This window comes from Piliocolobus tephrosceles, chromosome 10 (assembly GCF_002776525.5).
Source record: "Piliocolobus tephrosceles isolate RC106 chromosome 10, ASM277652v3, whole genome shotgun sequence".
In the NCBI taxonomy this organism is placed as follows: Eukaryota; Metazoa; Chordata; class Mammalia; order Primates; family Cercopithecidae; genus Piliocolobus; species Piliocolobus tephrosceles.
In genome coordinates, this window is record NC_045443.1 from 59,253,864 (window position 1) to 59,263,302 (window position 9,439).

At 36.4% G+C, this 9,439-nt stretch overlaps 1 protein-coding gene and 1 pseudogene across 1 annotated transcript in view; both read right to left on the reverse strand.

The window, feature by feature from the left end:
- The window catches only part of TAFA2 (TAFA chemokine like family member 2), a 523,248-nt gene that overhangs the window by 345,254 nt on the left and 168,555 nt on the right, over positions 1 to 9,439 (reverse strand). The gene's annotated exons all lie outside the window — the stretch shown is intronic.
- The window catches only part of LOC111551269, a 31,832-nt pseudogene that overhangs the window by 748 nt on the left and 21,645 nt on the right, over positions 1 to 9,439 (reverse strand).

A 9,439-nucleotide genomic window follows, 5' to 3' on the forward strand; every position in this document is an offset into this window, starting at 1 on the left:
AGTTTTATATTTTAAAATGGTGATCCTAGAAGAAATTTATATAATTATACTTAATGCCATTTTCTTCCATAGCAAACACAACACTGGGATGTCAGGATTATTTCCTCTAAGAAGAATTAATGAACATTCCGATCAGGCAATCATTCTTATTCACTTTTTCTCTCTTAATAAAATAATAACAACAACAATAATAGCTAGTACTTTTTGAGTGTTACCATGTGCCAGGCACTTGCTAAGTGCTACAGTGTATTAATTCTTTCAATCCTCACTCATATAATCTGAGCAAGTAATTCCTGTCAAACTGGGTACATAAAATAATGTAATTAGATTTAACCCTTTTCTGGATGAAAGCATTTCTAGTGCTCAAATCACATATTCTTATCTGCTCTTAGGCAAATGTACTGAACAGTTGAAGCATTAACTTTAGCTCCCTTTATCAAGCAAAACAGGTAGTTATGTAATCACTCGTTTATCCACTCCAATTGCTGACTGTCTGTCATGTGCCAGTAACTGTGCTGGGAAGATATGAGTGTATACCAGCAAGTAGTTCTCATTCCCAGGGGTTCCTATGGCTGAATGAGGGAGGAACCATATCACCAATCTCAGACCTGAACCACAGTCATTGTTTATCCCCCTCCGCCCAGGATTATACTGTTGGATACATCTAATATTTGAAATTCTTATTAAAATATCTACCTTCTAAGCAGTCTTGTGAGTTGATGTTCTGGTAAGAGAGAGAAAAAGACAGTGAGAGACAAAGAGAATCAATGAGCATCAGCGATGAAAATGAAGTCAAGAAAAGACAGAAATCACTGGTTCCTAGAGAGCCAAGGATTGGTATTTCGGCCTATTTTCCAATAGCAAATTGAATGAAATAACAATGGATTGTTACCTGGAGTAACTAGGTTGGAAGTGAAGGAAAAGGGGCTTAATGAGGGGAGGGTGAACAGCTAATGTTTGGACAAGAGGGGAACCTCCCTCTATGATATGTGGCATTTGCCTTGATTTATGCTATAAAAGGTGCAGGAAATTTTTTATACATCTAAATATTTTTTGTGTTAGATAACCTTTCTTTTGAGTTCAGATCTGAATTTAATAACCATATATATATCTAGGATAGAGGATATACTATGCTTTACAGGTTGAATAACTTTGTTGGAAAATTAGATAAAATCAGATGAAACAAAGAATTTGCCATAAGTCAAACTAAGACTTATGAACCATGAGCTTAAAATCAAGATTTTGTAACTAAAAAGATGCTGAAGTGTATCTGGAATTTCCTCTAAATTTCCAACAGCAGCTACATACCTCTGAGCTTCACCAGAAATCAACACAGAGAGAGAATGATGGCATTTTGTAGTTCTGTACTCTTTCAATTCACCTGAGATGGATAGCTTCACTACTACATCTACTCTTTACAGTCTGAACTGGACCTGCTGCCAAATGGAAGGAGAAAAATTAGGTACAGAAAAAAACACAAATCTCCCAAAAAACTTTCCACATATAATTTTCTCTCATTAAATGTTTTTCTTCTGCACATTATCTTTATCCTCAGTTATGTTATTAGAAGACTTATAAGAGAGTTAAACAGGCATTTGTTAAGATTGTGAAAAGTCAAAAGTTTAGATAACTTTGAAAGATTCTTTTTGTGTCTGATTTAATTGCAAGTTTTTCAATATTGGAATCAGTGCTACTGCTTGAAAACACTCTTTGTTCCTATTTCTCTTGCATGCTTCCCATTTAGAGACATTTTCTACTTCATGCAGATCCCTTTCCCCTCTCATCCCAACAAAATCTGGTATAATCATCTTTGTCGCTACCAGGAAAGTCAGTAAACAGCTCCATGATCTCAGCATTCATTCTCTTTCATTTTCTGTGTATTCTTGATATATGCTATTGGAAATAGAGTTCCCCAAAATCCACAGCATAAGTAACCTGACTGTAGCATATTAATAAAAAATGAACTCTCATGCAAAGTCAGATGAATAGTTGCCTGGATAGAGATACAGGTCCCATTGTGCATACCTTCTTCTAAAATGATTTAGTGATAATGTCCAAAATGCCTATTGGTTAGTTAGAGCACAATCTCTGCAAATTAGTTTTGCATTGCAGCTAGACAAAGTTAATGTCCCATATGAGAAACCGTTTTGGATCTCAAACTACTGAGAATCCTAGAATGAAACTTAGAAAACACCAATTTGGACATTGGCCTTGGGAAAGAAATTATGACTAAGTCTTCAAAAACAATTGAAACAAACAAAAAAAACATTGACAAGTTGGTGCTAATTAAACCAAAGAGCTTCTGCATGGCAAAAGAAACCATCAACAGAGTAAACAACCTTCATAATAGGAGAAAATATATGCAAACTATACGTCCAACAAAGATCTAATATCCAGAATCTATAAGAAACTCAAACAATTGAACTAGCAAAAACCAAATAACCCCATTTAAAAAAATGAGCAAAAGACATGGACAGACACTTCTCAAAAGAAGACATTCAAGCAACAACAAATATATGAAAAACGCTCAACATCACCAACCATCAGAGAAATGTAAATCAAAACCACAGTGAGACACCATCTCACACCAGTCAGAATGACTATTAGAAAGTCAAGAAAAAGAACGCTGGCAAGGCTGCAGAGAAAAGGGAACACTCATACACTACTGGTGGGTAAATTAATTCAGCCATTGTGGAAAGTAGTTTGATTTCTCAAAGAACTTAAAACAGAACTACCATTCAACCCAGCAATCCTATTTGTCTGTATATATCCAAAAGAAAATAAATCGTTCCACCAAAAAGACACATATACTCATATGTTCATCACAGCCCTATTCACAATAGCAAAGACATGTTGCCTATCAATAATGGATTGACTAAGGAAGCTGTAGTACATATACACCGTGGAATACTATGCAGCCATTAAAAAATGAAATCATGTCCTTTGCAGCAACATGGGTGCAGCTGTAGGCCAATATCCTAAGCAAATTAACACAGGTAAACATTGTTATAATAAGTGGAAGGTAAACATTGGGTGTTCACGGACATAAAGACGGCAACAATAGAAACTATGTACTACTAGAGGAGGGAGGGAGAGAGGGAAACAAGGGTTGAAAAACTAACTGTTGGGTACTAAGCTCAGTACCCAACAGTTATATTTTTAGTAGGCTTCTTTTTGCCCTTGGAACTTAAATTATTAACGATTCTCATTGATTGGGTTCCGGCATGTGCTGAAATATATATGGTATAAAAAATGAACAAGGTTGGCTGTTTGCCATGTTAATGTGTATTATCAGTTAATTTAGAGTCTTGACTACTTCTTTATTCTGGGTTTTAGCTCCCACTTGTAAGTGAAAACATGCATTATTTGGTTTTCTGTTCCTGTGTTAATTTGCTTAGGATATTGGCCTACAGCTGCACCCATGTTGCTGCAAAGGACATGATTTCATTTTTTAATGGCTGCATAGTATTCCATGGTGTATATGCACTACAGTTTCCTTAGTCAATCCACCATTGGTAGGCAACGTGTCTTTGCTATTGTGAATAGGGCTGTGATGAGCATATGAGTATATGTGTCTTTTTGGTGGAACGATTTATTTTCTTTTTGATATATACAGAGAAATAGGATTGCTGGGTTGAATGGTAGTTCTGTTTTAAGTTCTTTGAGAAATCAAACTACTGATCTTGTAATTTGATCTTGTACTCATCTCTTGTCACTAGAACAAGAAGATCTGGGTGATGGGATCAATCATACCGCAAACCTTAGCATCACGCAATCTACCCAGGTAACAAAACTGCACATGTACCCCCAAATCAAAACTAAATGCTGAAATTTTAAAAATTAAAAAATAAGTGAAACCCTGTCTCTACTAAAAAATACAATAAACTAGCCAGGCGAGGTGGCGGGCGCCTGTAGTCCCAGCTACTTGGGAGGCTGAGGCAGGAGAATGGCTTAAACCCGGGAGGCGGAGCTTGCAGTGAGCTGAGATCCGGCCACTGCACCCCAGCCTGGGCGACAGAGCAAGACTCCGTCTCAAAAAAAAAGAAAAAAATAAATAAATAAATAAGCAAATAAATAAATGAAACACTTTTTAAAAGAGAAAAATATCTGATTTCTAATAAAAAGCTAATCTTTGACAGCCTTCTCTCAGTATTAAATAGATTTTTAAAATATCATGGACTGTTTGTACTTAAATGAAACAGTTTCTGCATGAAATCTATCATTCGTATTTAAGCAGAGTGGGTAAAATTTAGCCAGAACATTGGATGGCTATTGTTTTACAATTGCTATTGTAAAAATAATAAAATCTGTTTTAACTTGCTTTGTATAACACTTAGTAGAGAATAAGCCTTGCATTTTAAAGGCACTTAATAACGAAAAAAATGTTTTATAAGAAAAATTAGAACAATTTTTTGTATTCTAGCACTGATTTTTGCAAATTGCTTGCTCCATCTTAATTACAATGCATACTAGAGTTTTTACCTAAGGAAAAAAATATATTAATAAAAATATTGAGCATCTACCATATGTACTACAGAGGAACACAAAATAAAGAAGTAGTCAAGACTAAATTAACTGGTAATACACATTAACATGGCAAACAATCAACCTCGTTCATTTTTTATACCATATATATTTCAGTACATGCAGGAACCCAATCAATGAGGATCATTAATAATTTAAATTGCAAGGGTTAAAAGAAGCCTACTAAAAATATAATTGGAAGAGCTTTCACATCATCCTGTTTAGGTGAACATAAACATTAACCATGAAAAGGATTAATTAAAATGAGTTTATTGTCTTTCTCTAACCCTCTGATACACTAATGTTGAAATGGAATGGTTGCTAAGGTGTTCCACTGGTGTGGTTTCCACTCCTCGCTTGTTTCAGAGGTTTACCTGAATAGATACCCAGTCAAAGAAGTCACATAAAGAAGATAGAGAGAAAAACATAAGTTCCTTTGAGGTGTGCCCTTAAAGCGCCCTGCCTGGCTTCCCCACAAGATGCAACAGGGCAAACCCAGGATGGATTTGCTTCCTTCTTGCTGATACAGACTTCTAAACTTTCAGGTTCTTGGCAAAGCCTGGAAACATCTCTTGTCACTAGAATAAGATCTGCTTCTTGGTCTGATTCTTTTTCCAGCTCCAGCTTAACTTGACCTTTCATGATGTACACTTCCTTGTTTGTCTCACAAACAGCTCTGATTCCTCTATCAGCTGGCAGACAGTGCTCATTCTGTCCAGCTTTGTTTTGGTTTGCAGAGGCTGGGAGACAGTCTATGTTTTGAATTTGCTGAATAATGCTATTATTTGGTGTATTCTCTGTAATCTTCTATTTTTAGCAAAGGTTTCCATTTCTAAAAATACTCAAAATTATGATAAATATTTTGGGGATTTGGAGCTTAAACAAAATGACTTCAACAAAGGAAAGCATTTAGAATTATAAATTTGCATTTAAACATTTGACCATGCTGGTATCACTTATGTGGCAATATCAAACAGCATGAGATAAATCAGAACACAGCTTGAAATTATAGGCCTAACTTATTTGATTTCATAATAATTGTAGGGTCTTTCCTTTAAAAATCAATAGCTCGAAGATGTATTTTTTCCCAGGGAATTCTCTTCTCTTTCTGAATAAGGACTTTCCCATGGTTCACAGAATGGCGTATATACAAGCACTGTTTCTACAATAATTATTCCTAATTTTTAAATTTAGCTAAATAACATTGGCTATGTATTTATAAGTATAAAATCAGACAAAGTCATTGAACTGAAAGCAAACTAGTTCAAAATATGTAAATGAAAATGTTCTAGGCTGGACCAAGGATTTGCATAGAAGTTACTATTTTGAACTGCACTTCTGTGATTGCAAGATAAAGAATTAACATGCAGCATAGAGCCCTTTGGCATAGCCCTGGAAAAAGGAAAGGAACTAAGAACATAATATTCACAATCAAACAAATTAATAAACTGGAGTGTTGATCATGGGAAAGTGGAGTTGTGGTAAGAAAAGCTACTAAAGAAGATGAAATTGTTCTTAAAAGAAATCATAAAATTTAAAAATTTCTAAGAAGGTGAAATTTGTTGCAACAAACAAAGCAAAAACCATTCCTAGTTTTTTGTGTGCTAATGTTGTGATTGATAATATTTATATTTGTGTAGCACCCTTCACATTAGAATCCCAAAAGTCTAATGATTTTTTTTCTTGCACAGAACATCAATGTTGTCCTACTATACACAGAGTAAGTTGTACCCCCTTCCTTCAGCAGAACCCCTTTTGCCATATGCCAGCCTCTGTTGAAAGTGTATTTTTTTATTCTAAATCTTCAGTGCCAGCAGATTATATTTCCCTTTTAGAGATGAGAAACTAAAGTACACAGGGATTCATTAATTTGCCCAGTTTTTCTTGGGTGGAAAATAGTAAAGCAGAGACTTTATCCAGGTATCCACCTGTAAAATTCACTAGTTTAATTGCCATGTTTTGCTGCTTCTGCTCTACCGAATCCTTCAGGGAACCACAAGATTAGCTCCAGATTTCTAAGATACAGTCGGCTAATCCCCTGGCTCCATGTTTCCAATTCAGCCTTCGTTTTCTATGTTGAAGGACTTTGAATCTCCAGTCTAGGTCTTGGCTTCCTAACTCATCTGCTATAGAGGTAAGCTCCAGTGTCAGACTGGTTGAGTTCAATTTTCACGGGGCCATATTATGGTTAGAGGAAGACAATGTCTCTTGTGTTTTTGTTAGAGAAAATTCTCAAAATAGCTCTCTAATAACCTAGTACTATATCAAGTTCTCAAAGAATCTATCCAAAGGCAAGTGTGAAAATTTGTTTTCTATGGATTTAGTCTGGCCCTCTCCTGTGGTAAGCTGAGCTAGGATCAACGACCTGGTCTATCTAGACTAGTACCTAGACTCAAGAACTAGCTACACCCGTGACAGAAAGACAGTTCTTGGCTCCTTCACAGTGAGTCCCCACTTCCTCCTCTCATCTTTATCCTTTGCACTTCTCTCTGTCTGCAGGAGAGGGAAGCCAGTAAGCCTTGGAGAAAGAACTCTTTTCTCTAAGGCTCAAAGCAGAGAAATGTATGAAATAATTCTCAGCTCTCAGCTATTGAATGCTTACTACGTGGCTGATTCTAGAGTTGTGCATGGTCAAACATATCAACACAGCATAAAAGAAAAGCATTGTGAGAGTCACCAGAAGCCATCTTAGCTTATAAGTAAGTTCACATAAATTGTACAAACTCGAATAACTATCCTAAGTTTCCTCTAAACTATTGCTTTAATCATAGCAGAAGGCTCTCGAAGCTTCTGACAGCCAGCAGTTGCAGAGTCGAATGCAGTCTGACTGGCCACCTGTTGCGAGGTAGAAGCCAAGAATAAATGTGAGTAAAATCAACTTTATTAGTCAGAAAAAGAGACATCTGCCATAACAGCCAGTACAACCACCCCAAAGGACAAACTATAGTCCAAACTACTTCCCAGTTCCTGTTTGCTTCTCTTCAACCCTCCTTCACATCTAATATAGGAATCTCTGCCATTTATTATCTGTATGCTACCACAGCATCATTATTTTCACTTTTTAAAGTATAGGCTAAAACACATGGATTTAATATGCAACTAATAGATATGCATTAGAAAATTTTTGAAGAGATTTTTAACTGAATAATATGTTAAATACTGAAAATGGAAAATGTTCTCACCATATTTAATTTTTTAATTAAAAATTAATTAGGTGACATTTTAACTTTCACTAACTGGTTTTAAATAATCCTTTTGTTTTGATTCTAAATGAAATCATGCAAGCTATCTCAAAGCATTCACTTAGGATTTATAATCTGTAAGGGAAGCTCCTACTGGAAGCAAGGTTTTTCTTGATGGAAAGAAGAAAACCATTAATTGTGAAAGACCTAGTATGTGTCTGATGTGCACAGGTTTACCTACATGTTATCTTTTTAACACTAATATTATGTTTGTTATGGAGGTATTATCAGAACCATTTTATTGATAAGAAAATTATGTTTCTGAAAAGTTAACAAACTCATCTAAGGTCCCATAGCTAATAATTAGCAGGTTGTCTGCTTGCAGAACTGCCAACCCTAGTAAACAGCACAGTATATAGTTTCCATGTCCCATGCCCGAGGAACTTAAACTCATGTGATAAGATGGCCAAGTATCAGAAAATATGGCAGAACATCCCATAAAGACATTATATACAATTAATTTTTTTAAAAAGCTTGGATTATAAAGGCAAAGGAAAGTGCAATCACCCTGTACTTCTATATCACCATCACCTCATTAGTTAAGCACAGGTCAGGGTCTCCCTAGAAGAACAATGAACCCAGGTGAGGAGAGTTGACTCCAGCCCTCATGATCATGCCAACATGGAAGAACCACATTAAATGTCTGTCTGTCTCTCTCTCTTTCCCTCTCTCTCTCTCTCTTTCACACGCAGACACACACACACACACCATGCAAGACTCTAGAGAAGTTTCTAGAGAGTCAAGATAAGAATAGCAACATTACCACAGCAATGTCTAAAAGAAAAATGATCTTAGAATTAACACAGGGCACTGCTTTCAGAGCTACATTTACCTCCCATTGAGGTCTCATCTGGCTCCTCATGTAAATAAGGAATAATTAAAACTACCTCTTCCACAAAGTCACCCAAGTGTATTTTAGAAACGTAAAGGCACAGAATCTAACCTATTTTCAGCCACTGCTGAGGAGGAAAAGCTCAGAAAGGATCAAAGACACACTGGCATCCTTGGGGACCCGAAGATAGTGGTCAGAGTAGAATGCCTGAAACTGAGATGAAGGCGAGGTTGCCATTACTGGCAATGATAACGTCTGGGTATGAGTGAGGAAGATAAGGTCATGGAGAAGTGGAATCCTAGGAACTGGGAGTGTGTAGGAAGGATCGTCTATATAATATTTAAGTGGCCCCGAACTGAGATCATGTTAATATGGGAGAAACAGAATAAGCCACAAGAGAAGATTGTTGGGTAAAGAGGAGAGAGGATCCAAGGGTTGGGTAGGCAAGAGAAACAAAAGTAGTGTAAGGGAGTTTAAGAGAAAGGCAAGAACATGATCTGAAAACCACAATGACAAACAAGGAAGACATCTATTCTACTCCCAAGCCTAGTGGTATGAAGTATGGTTATAAGAGGAAAAACAGCCACCTCTTGTCAGGCTTGCAGTGAAAGCAGCAACCTTAGGGAGAGCCAGCTGTCAGAGAAAGAAGGTGAAAGGAATATTTCGAGAAAAATCTGAAACTATAGAATATTCTGCTGAAAATGGTCCATGGACTCTAGAAAGCATAGAGAGAATGTACAGAGGCTGAAATAATTAGAGAATGGAACATGATGGGGTGGGATTTGGGAAACAGAGGGCTGTTGTTGTTGTTGTTGTTGTTGTTGTTGTTGTTGTTGTTGTT